This window comes from Hordeum vulgare, chromosome 1H (assembly GCF_904849725.1).
Source record: "Hordeum vulgare subsp. vulgare chromosome 1H, MorexV3_pseudomolecules_assembly, whole genome shotgun sequence".
Classification (NCBI taxonomy): Eukaryota; Viridiplantae; Streptophyta; class Magnoliopsida; order Poales; family Poaceae; genus Hordeum; species Hordeum vulgare.
Window position 1 is genome coordinate 279,781,046 of NC_058518.1, and position 11,951 is coordinate 279,792,996.

The following is an 11,951-nucleotide window of genomic DNA, read 5'->3' on the forward strand; positions in this document are numbered from 1 at the left end:
AGATATTGGGTTTCTTTTATTCCTAGGAAGCAGGAAGTAAGTTTGATGATCAGAGAGTTGAACTTGATAGTTGAGTGGTGACGCTATTTCATTTTTGGGTTGTCTCAAAATTTGTTTTTGAGCATTTACAGCGTTATGCTGCCCAATTTTGCATTCAGAGCTCTAATGCTTCTGCATTACTCTCTATTTACAGATGCCTGGCCGTCCTTCTCGTCAGGTGGTACGTCTGACCAGGTGCATTGATGTACCGGGTCATACGGCCATGCTGGTCAGGATGATGTCGGTGTGCGGTTACCGCTGGTACCCCGAGTACACAGTGGAGGAACAGTACCGAGACTTCAACCAGAGCCAGTACATCTGCACTGTTAGGGTATTTCCAGACTACCCTGGAGCGGAGAAGCCAATCCATTGGTCCTATGGGTTGGGAGTCACTGTTGACATGGCAGTACAAGATGCTGCCTATTCAATGCTGACTATTATGAGAGCGAGACATGCACTGCTGCAGAATTCAGAGTTCTGCTATGTTCCGGCCTCTCAGTCTGGTGAAGAGGGATACCTCAGTGGAGTCTATTTTGATTCTTCTATGGAGGACCTACTTCTGCAGTCCACTGTTGAGATGCTAGAGAACAGAGACAGGGATGCTCGTGCTCTCCGCATGGAGCCTTACGCTACCCGTGCCCGCCTGTGGACATCTTTGACGCAGCTGGCACCAGTAGTCCAGACAGGGTATGGAGAGATGGAGATGCTGAACCCTGTTAGGACCCATCTTCCGGCCCCCGTTGACTGGCCAGCTATAGGAGGAGTCACACCTCTTCGGGGACCCCTCTTACCACCAGTCAGGGGACCAAGGCCACATCCGTGTCCTTATGGATCCCAGGGATCTCAGGCTAGAGTGTTTCCTGATCCGCAGGTTGAGCTTCCAGGTCATGGAGGTAATCTCTATGAGATGTTCCATGCGGATGCCTGAGTTGTGAGCGGAAGGATAGTATGGTAGTAGCCGTACGTTCACAGTCCTGTGTGACTTGTGGAGTATGGTAGTAATGTGAAACGAATTCTGGAGGCCTAGATAAATAATGTATAGGAAGCTTGTAAGCCTCTGATGAGTAGTTCCACCATTTCAGTAGTTTGCTCTTCGAGTAAGTTTGTACTGAACTATGTAAGGGTGTGTATGAACCATGGTGTATATATAGCAGTTGCTTGTTACCATGTTGTTCGGATATTCATTTCCGCATTCCGTGTGTTCAGTACATTCTTAATCCATAGCTAGTAATGATATGATATTGGTCTAAGCTATGAGTTTGTTTGTCAGGATGGTGTTCACCAGGTTGAACCGTGCCCCAGCTCATGAGCAAGGTGAGGGTAGTCAAGCGTCGCAGGAAGACCTGCCTCACCCACCTTCTCTGGTAGAAGTGATGCTTGAGGCAGAAAGAAACAAAAGGGAGACCAACCGACTGCTAGAGCGTATTGAGCAGAATACGGCTCGACAGCCTAGGAATGCTGCAGTATCCCTCAGTGACTTTGTGAAGCTGAATCCTCCAAAGTTTCATCATTCCGTCGATCCCCTCGACGCTGATGACTGGCTATGCAGCATTTCATGCAAGATTCTCTCTGCGAATGTGTCTGAGGCCGACAAGGTGACCTTTGCGACGTATTTCCTGGAGGGACCCGCCAATCTGTGGTGGGAGAATTTTGAAGCTATGCGTCCCGCTGAACCAGTGGCCACATGGGCAGACTTCAGTGCAGCTTTTCGTCTGCACCACATCCCAGAGGGTCTGATGGACAGAAAGAGAGAGGAGTTCTGTGCCTTCACTCAGGGCAAGTTGTCTGTGGATGCCTATAGCCGCGAGTTCGGTAATCTCGCCCGCTATGCAACAGAGGAGGTGTCTACTGACGCCAAGAAGCAAGCAAGATTCCGTAAGGGTCTGAGCCCTGAGCTCCGTCGAGATCTGCGCCTCCATGAGTGTGCAAGCTTTCAAGCCCTGGTCAACAAAGCGATCAGTGCGGAGACTGGTCATACTGACTTCGAAGCCACAAGGAAGCACTCCCGTGACTTTGGCTCGTCATCTGGTTCCGCGTTTCCAAAACACAGGCTGTGGGTTCCAAACAGTTCTCTGCCGCCAAGATACACCCCGAGGGCATCCTATGTGGCGCCTCAGAGGAATCAGGCCAACCCTCCAGCAAAAGCTTATGGTGGTCCAGCTAGCAATGCTGCACCACGTGCCAACCAGGTGATATGCTACAAGTGTGGAGAACCAGGGCATTATTCCCGTGAGTGTCCTCAGAATGTGGGTGCCAAGCAACCCGGAAAGTCCGTCGGGCAGGCCAAGTCGGGCAAAGCGTTTTATGTGAAGCCAACTCCTGCACGTGGCCGTGTGAACTATGTGTCAGCAGAAGAAGCTGCAGAGGATCCCGACGTCATGCTGGGTACGCTTCTTGTTAATCATCACCCAGCGTCCGTTCTCTTTGACACTGGGTCTTCTCATTTCTTCATTTCAGAAAGTTATGCACAGTTGCATAACATGTCATTTCGTGATATGCCAATCCCATTGGTTGTCCAAACCCCTGGTAGTAAATGGCAAACCTCTAGGATAACCTATGACAATGAAATTCTAGTAGACAGGCTAGTTTTTCTAGCCTCATTGATAGCATTGAAATCTTCGGATATTAATATCATCTTGGGCATGGAATGGATGTCAGCTCACTATGCCAAGATTGATACTCACTCTAGAAATGTCCAGCTTACCCATCCCTCGGGTGAGATAGTAAATGTCTCTACTCGACTTGCCAAATGCCAACTCTATTCCCTAAATGCCAACCCTCTTGCGGAACTTGAAGACATTCCGGTAGTCCGTGACTTCCCGGATGTTTTTCCAGAGGAACTGCCAGGAATTCCACCTGACAGAGATGTAGAGTTTGTGATAGATCTTGTTACGAGAACTGTCCCAATAGCCAGAAGACCTTATAAGATGGCACCCGTGGAGCTAGCCGAACTTAAGAAGCAATTAGATGAGGCCTTGAGCAAAGGTTTCATTCGTCCTAGCTCTTCTCCTTGGGCTTGTCCCGTCCTCTTCGTCAAGAAGAAAGACGGAACGGATCGGATGGTTGTAGATTACCGACCAGTTAACCTGGTCACCATAAAGAACAAGTATCCGCTCCCCAGGATCAACGATCTGTATGATCAGCTCGTTGGATCCTCAGTCTTCTCCAAAATGGATTTGAGGTTGGGATACCATCAAATCAAGATTAAGAACGGGGACATTCCAAAAACGGCCTTTGTTACTCGTTATAGTCAATATGAGTACACCGTTATGTCCTTCGGTTTAACCAATGCCCCAGCCACCTTCTCTCGGCTGATGAATTCAATCTTTATGGAGTATTTGGATAAATTCGTCGTAGTATACCTCGATGATATTCTCATCTACTCCAAGAATGAACAAGAACATGCCGAGCATCTAAGGCTGGTATTGATGAAACTTCGAGAGCATCGCCTTTATGCCAAATTTTCAAAATGTGAATTCTGGTTACCAGAAGTGACCTATCTAGGCCACGTAATCTCTGGTAAGGGTATTGCTGTCAACCCCGAGAGAGTTCAAGCTGTCCTTGATTGGACTCAACCTGAATCGGTTAAGCAAGTTAGGAGTTTTCTTGGTCTAGCGAGCTATTGTCGCCGCTTCGTCGAGAATTTCTCCAAGGTTGCAAAGCCTCTGACTGAACTCCTCAAGAAGGATAAAAAGTTCGAGTGGACACCACAATGTGAATATAGTTTTCAGGAACTGAAAAGATGCCTGACTTCCGCACCTGTGTTGCTACCACCAGATTTCTCTAAGGACTTTGTTATCTATTGCGACGCCTCGCGACAAGGATTAGGTTGCATTCTCATGCAAGATCGTCATGTGATCGCATACGCATCTCGCGAGTTGCGTCCACATGAGGATAATTATCCTACACATGACCTTGAGCTTGCAGCTGTGGTCCATGCACTAAAAACCTGGCGACATTACCTTTTGGGTAATCGTTGCGACATATTCACTGATCACCAAAGTCTGAAATATATCTTCACCCAGCCGGATTTGAATCTCAGGCAAAGACGGTGGGTTGAGTTGATCTCGGATTACGACTTAGGGATAACTTACACCCCGGGGAAGGCCAATGTTATGGCCGATAAACTAAGTCGTAAATCTTATTGTAACAATTTGATGCTACAACAAGGTCAACCACTTCTCCATGAGGACTTTCGGAAGTTGAATCTTCATATCGTTCCTCAAGGATTCCTTTCTACCCTGGTGGCGAAGCCTACTCTTAAGGATCAAATTATAGCTGGCCAAAAGCGTGACAAGGGTATATCACGGATCAAGGAGAATATTTTTAGAGGAAAAGCTAAAGAATTTTCCATGAATGATCAAGGTGTGGTGTTCTTTCAGAATCGTTTAGTGGTTCCTAAGAACCCACATCTAAGGCAGTTAATCCTTAAGGAGGCTCATGATTCCCCTCTCACCATTCATCCCGGTAGTACTAAGATGTATCAGGACCTACGCCAGAGGTTCTGGTGGACTAGGATGAAGAGAGAAATTGCTGTGTTTGTTGCTAACTGCGACGTTTGTCGTCGAGTTAAGGCAGAACATCAAAGGCCTGCTGGCACCCTTCAACCTTTAGCTATTCCTGAATGGAAATGGGATAAAGTTAGCATGGATTTCATTACCGGATTTCCCAAGACCAAGAAAGGAAACAATGCTATCTTTGTGGTCATTGACCGTCTTTCCAAAGTGGCTCATTTTCTTCCTGTTCGTGAGAGTATAACAGCTAGCCAGCTAGCAGAGTTATATATCTCTCGAATAGTGTCTCTTCATGGTGTTCCCCTGGAAATTAACTCGGACCGTGGAAGTATCTTTACTTCTCGATTCTGGGAAAGTTTTCAGAATGCCATGGGGACTTACTTATCTTTTAGCACTGCTTTCCATCCCCAGTCAAGTGGTCAAGTAGAAAGAGTGAATCAAATCCTAGAAGATATGCTCCGAGCTTGTGTTATCTCGTTCAGTATGAATTGGGAGAAGTGCCTTCCATTCGCCGAATTCGCTTATAACAATAGTTATCAATCAAGCTTGGGCAAAGCCCCTTTTGAAGTTCTCTATGGACAAAGATGTCGAACACCTCTTAATTGGTCAGAAACCGGAGAGAGGCAACTCTTTGGCCCGGACATGATCCAGGATGCAGAAGAGAAGGTTCGCATTATTCGTGAAAAGTTGAAAACAGCCCAGTCTCGTCAAAAGAGCCAATATGATCGTCATCATAAGGCTGTGACCTTTGAAGTTGACGAGAAGGCTTATCTTCGGGTTACACCTTTGAAGGGTACCCATCGTTTCGGTATCAAGGGCAAGTTGGCTCCTCGTTACATTGGACCTTTTCGCATTCTTGCCAAACGAGGAGAAGTTGCCTACCAGTTGGAACTTCCTCCGCATCTTTCCAAAGTTCATGATGTTTTCCACGTCTCGCAACTCAGGCGTTGCTTTTCGGATCCTATCCGTGAAGTGGACCACGAAACGCTTGATCTCCAACATAACCTTTCTTACCGAGAATACCCCGTGTGTATTCTTGATCAAGCTGAGCGTACCACTCGACGTCGAAACCTCAAGTTTCTTAAAGTTCAATGGTCAAATCATTCTGAAAAGGAGGCAACTTGGGAAAGAGAGGATCGTCTCCGACTTGAATATCCTACATTATTCCCGACGACTTCTAAATCTCGGGACGAGATTCTTTTGAGTGGGGGTGAGTTGTCACATCCCTAAAACCTAAGCTAGATAGCATTGTGCTCATGTCTTCTTTGCATTTGCATCTAAGAAGTTTCAACAAAAACAACAAAGTGGCAAAGGAAAAACTCAAAACCCTAGCCACCATTTCAATTAAAGGAAATTTCAAACTAGTTCAAAATCAATGAACCCAAAATGGCCTCAAGAAATGTTCAAACTTTCTGATAAATCATGAAAGTAAATGAGCATTGGAGAAAACTATTTCCTTGGCACTTCAAGCATTTTAAATAAATGCAAAAGCCACTGGTTTCAAATTTAAAAATTTGAAAACAGAAGCTATAATTTTCCAAAAATGTTGAAAGTCTTGGAAATGAGTGGGGACATTATAACAAATATTTCAGGAGGTTTAAAATAGTTTTTACTTTTTGTTTTGGAGCTGAAATAATTAGCAAAGCAATAAATAGCAAAACAGAAAAACAAAAGCAGAAGAAAAAGGAAAAGACTTACCTGACGCCCACGCCAGGCCCAGCCCATCTCGCCGCTCGTCCCCTTCCCCGCGCCAGTAGGCAGCAGGAGGTGGCCGCCGCCTCCTCCGGCGCGGCCACGCACCTGCGTGCCTGCTTGGCCGCCGGTTCGCGCTGGCGACGGCGCGGATAAGCTCCCCAGAGCCTCCCCTATCCATTCCCCGCCTCGGTTCTTTCCCTCCGCCTGGATCCCCTCCTTCTCCCTGCTGCCGCCATTAGAGCCGAGCTCGAGCTCGAGCTGGCCGTTGCCCTGGCCATAGGAACCCCTCCTCGAGCACGCCATTAGATCCGCCTCGTCGCCCTGGTTGTCTCTGCAAAAGCCGAAGTCCCCTCGAGCCGTGCAACGCCCACAACGCCGTCGTCTTCTTCCTCCGGCCGCCGGACCTCTCCCGTCGATTCGTCGCCCCTAGGCCTTCCCCGAGCCGTCCGAGCTCTTCTCTGCACTCCCTGTGAGCATGCGATGGTTTTCCCTAAGCTTTCCCCGTTGATCCCCTCCTCTAGCCCTAGTTCCACCGGAGCCCGACGAGCACCGCCGCTGCCGCTCGTCGCCCGTAGCCCTCCGATGTCCAGCTCGTCCTCCCGTGAGCACCAGAAGCTCCAGGACGACGCGTAGATGCCGCACCAGCTAAGATCTAAGCGTGGAACCCTCTGATTCAAGCCCCCCGACGACGCCCGAGCTTCGGCCGCCGCTCCGGTTCGTCGCCGACGCCTCTTCCGGCAACCCTAGCCTCCCCAGTTGGTCCTGCCAGATCGGCCGCTTCGCGAGCTAGCTGTAGCTGCCATCCGTGTGCGATTTGGTGCTGTGCAGCGTCGTCTAGGTCGCCTCCGGCGAGCCCTCCGCCGCGGGTTTGGTCGTCGGCGACCACCCTCCGGTGGCCGTCGACGTGGCCGGCCATTAGGGCCTAATCGCCCTCCCCTGAGTCGCTGCCAGAGGGCCCCACGCGTGGTCAAACCCCAATTAGGGGCTGGTCAGCGCGGGATTAGCCCACAGAGGCTGACCAGTGGGGCCCCCCTGTCAGGTTTGACCTGCACAGGTCGGCTGACCTGCTGACGTCAGCCTCATGCAATAAATGGAATTTCCAATATAAAAATAATTCAGGAAATTGCTAAAAATTGCAAAAATCATAGAAATTAATCTGTAACTCCAATGAAAATAATTTATATATGAAAAAGTATCAGAAAAATTCAAAGATTCTGATTATGCTATTTTCAAATATGTTTGAAGAAGTTACAGAACCCTAAATTGTGAAACAAGGAATAATTCAATTCTTTTAATCACTTTATAAATGGAATTTGCAAAAATATCCAAATTTCATTATAAATGCAATGATCACACACTGCCCTAGATGTAAATCAGTACCATAACATGACATTTCATGCATGTTAACAATAGGTTGATCTGAGCATCAGGTCGAATCAATTAAACCGGTATCCGGGAATACCCGTTTGAATTGCTATTCGAATGTGATTCAAATCAACTCTAAACCTAAAACATCTTGATTATAATAACTTATCACTTTGCATTCTCATGTCATGCTCATGCATCATTTTGATTGCATATGATTGTTATTGAATGTTGCCGTTCATTTCGGTAGGCTCCGCACCCCCGGATTCCACCGAATATCCGTCCGACGGATATCGTTCCTCCTCTGAGCAACAAGGCAAGCAACCTTTTGATCATCCCGTTAACACCTATGTTCTGGCTCCTGCACCTATTTAATGCATTAGGATCAAATGCTTCAACTGCTTTTGCCACGATAGTTGGACCCACTTCCTTTGCATGACTTAACCTTGTCACAGTAAATAGCCGAACCTTGCAACCTAGCATACCTGGTAGTTGCTTGAGCTATGATGTGCCTTATCCTGCTATGCATGCTATGCTTAGAGTTGTGTATGGTCTGTCATCTGGGAGATGAACAGAAATGTGGAATGTGTTCGGTGAGCAAAGGTCGTGTGTTGAACTTGATTTGGTAAAGGTACCGGTGAAAGGCTGTGTAGGAGTACATGGCGGATTGTTTCGTTGGAACCGTCCTTAGGAACTGAGTTCCGTGTATGTAATCCAAGACTAGATACTACCACATGCTGGGCCCTGAAATATGACCCCGCTCGGCCTATTAATCGCGTAGTACTCGGTCCAGGAGTTGCAAGTAGTTTCTGGTGTTTATAGTAATGCTGGAGGCCGTGCATGGTGCTGACCTGAGAGGTGGACCGTGATGCGGTAGGCAGTGGCATGGTGTACCAAGTGGCACCCGGATGGTGGGCTTGGGAACCCTGCGCACATCGTTTGAGGCCGTGGCGGAAACCTCGGCCGGACTTCCGTACGGGTTACTCTCAGATAGGCGATAAACCTGGACTAGGTACTAGTGTGGTTAACGGTCGTGGCCGACTCCCACGCTGGGCTTCCGCTTGAAGGTTGCCGAGGTGCATGACGTGCACATGGCGATAAGTGGCGGGAGCGTGTGTGACGAAGTACACCCCTGCAGGGTTATGATCTATTCGAATAGCCGCGTCCGCGGATATGGACTACTTGGAGACATATGTTGTTCATAGATAACTTCAATGGCTACTCATAAAATTGTCAAGATAAGCGTGAGTGTCGTGGACGGCATTTCCGTATGGAGACGGAATGATTCCACGATAGTGTATTGTTGTGGTGTTAGTGGACTCGTGTGCGAGAAATCTAGTTCTCAAAACTAATTTCAAAAGCAAGTTGTCTAGCCACGAGTCAAATGCTGGCTTCCCGCATGAAACCCCACAATACCTTCTTGATACCTTGCATGAGTAGTTAGCCATCCTAAAGTCATGCTGAGTACCTTCGTACTCATGTTTGCTTAATCATGTTGCAGAGGTTGTTAATGACCCTAATGGAGGGTTCTTCGTAGACATCGACGACGACGAGTAGCTGGTGTCCCAGCTACGATCTGGCCCTACGTCGGCTCTGTAGTATAGTCAGGCCATGTGCCTCCTAGCTGCTCTGTCTGTACCCAGACAGCTTATAACTCTTCCGCTGGCTTGTATTGTGTGACTGATATTTTGGGTCGTGAGACCCTTAATGTGTAACAATATGTGTGTGGCTCTTTCGAGCCTCTTCAATAAAGCTTGTATGTTTATGGTTATGTTGTGATGCCATCGATGTATCTATACATATCGGTATGCCATGCGTACGTGTGTCTTACTTGATATGTATGGGGTTCGATTACCTAGTCGTGAACTTTAGTAGCACTCCTTACAAGGAAATGCCCCTTTGTGATCCAACGAGCCTTGGTAGTTCGCTACTGCTCCGGACGCATTGGTTGACCGGCATGTGTCCTTCTTAGCTGTTGTGTCTGTCCCCTTTGGGGAAATGTCACACGACGTAATGGAGTCCTTGTAGCTTGCTACGACTCGTCTACGTTCGTTGATGACCGACACCTGCTTTGTTGGGTCATGTATGCCTGTCCTTGTGCGGAACTACCACTTTGGTTTATGACTAGACATGTCGATCCGGGTTCTTTGACATTGGAATGCTAGCGACACGATCGCATACGTGAGTCAAAAGACGCAAACGGTCCCGGCTAAGGTAAGGCTGCAGCCGAGGAGTTAACCGTGCGTGAGACTACAAAGAGATGCGATGTGTTACAGGCTGGATTCCTATGGCTTAGGATCGGGGTCCCGACAAGTGTTCCATGATCTGAGAAATCGTATTAGAATGAACTAGTGTTTAATATGTTCCATTGGAATCATAGTTGGTTCGCTTCAAATAGTTGTAGTGATCTCTCTAGGTTCCATTGCATATGTTCTATTTGAATCCTAAAGATAAGTTTCTCTTTAGTTGTAGTGAAACATGTTTCCTTATTGCAGCAGTATGTAACATTTGTTCCATTTTAATTTGTTTCTGTTGCAGGAGTGACAAGCATTGTCCAGGACTCATGGAGTTCCTTCGCAGCGGCGTCACTTTTGCTTCCGTTGACATAAGGAACGACAGGCTGAAGATGAGGCACAGCTTCGGTATTGAGATACCAGCTGGTTGCCTCGTTGATCTTCAAACGATATTCAGGCTTCGACATGACAGGACTTCGATGGCTCATAAGGCAGTTGCCTTGATCGACGAGTCATATGGTGATATGAAGACTAGTTTCCCAAAGTATCAGCACAAAATTTGGGAGAAGGGCCCACTTGATGATATCAACATTCAGTATGCAGCAAAAGATGCATACGTTTCATACGAGTTGTACCGCAAGATTCGAGTCGTCAACTATGGCCAGCGTCACCTCGAGGAACGTGGACATTCTGATTTAGATGATTCAGACGAGTAGTGTTCTGAACGTCGAACACTTGTATATATATCTATGGTAGCTATTATTATGTACTGTTTGGGCTAGTATCATGTACTTCTTGGACCAATTTATATATGTCTAGTTTCTGTTTGTGCCATTATAGTTTCCAAATTTCAATGGTTTAGCCCTTTCTAACTTCATTTGCTACTTTTGAATGGTTTAGCCCTTTCTAACTTCATGGTATCATGCATTTCGACCACATATATATACAAAAAGTCTTCAGTTCAAATAAGTTAAGTGCTTTTCAATTTCAGGGTCAACTAGCTCAAAAAAAAGTAAATGCACGAAATATACCAAATAAAGTCAGAAATTGTTGAAATTTTGTGATGTGCCTTTGAATGGTGCATTTTGAACACACAAAAACTATGGAGTTCAAATAAGTTAAAAAATGAAATCCCTTTGTAAGAAATGAGTTCTCGTTCGAAACCCTGCTACTTCGAGAGAGATTGTCAGTTTTGTACACGAAGTGCATCCAGTTTTTGTCGTAGCCCTCTCAACTTTTTAACACATGCTATGTGGGTGAAATTATGATAGCATGCCAACTTTCAACATTTTCAGAGTTCATTTGTAGTGCTTTTGAATTTTAGGGTCAACTAGCTCAAAAAAATAAGTAAATGCACGAATATACCAAATGAAGTCAGAACTTGTTGAAATTTTGTGATGTGCCTTTGAATGGTGCATTTTGAACACACAAAAAGTATGGAGTTCAAATAAGTTAAAAAAATGAAATCCCTTTGTAAGAGATGAGTTCTCGTTCGAAACCCTGCTACTTCGAGAGAGATTGTCAGTTTTGTACATGAAGTGCATCCAGTTTTTTTCGTAGCCCTCTCAACTTTTTAACACATGCTATGTGGGTGAAATGATGATAGCATGCCAACTTTCATCATTTTCAGAGTTCATTTGTAGTGCTTTTCAATTTCAGGGTCAACTAGCTCAAAAAAAAAGTAAATGCACGAAATATACCAAATGAAGTCTGAAATTGTTGAAATCTTGTGATGTGCCTTTGAATGGTGCATTTTGAACACAAAATAAGTATGGAGTTCAAATAAGTTAAAAAAATGAAATCCCTTTGTAAGAGATGAGTTCTCGTTCGAAACCGTGCTACTTCGAGAGAGATTGTCAGTTTTGTAAACGAAGTGCATCCAATTTTTGTCGTAGCCCTCTCAACTTTTTAACACATGCTACGTGGGTGAAATGATGATAGCATGCCAACTTTCAACATTTTCAGAGTTCATTTGTAGTGCTTTTCAATTTCAGGGTCAACTAGCTCAAAAAAAAAGTAAATGCACGAAATATACCAAATGAAGTCAGAAATTGTTGAAATTTTGTGATGTGCCTTTGAATGGTGCATTTTGAACACACAAAAA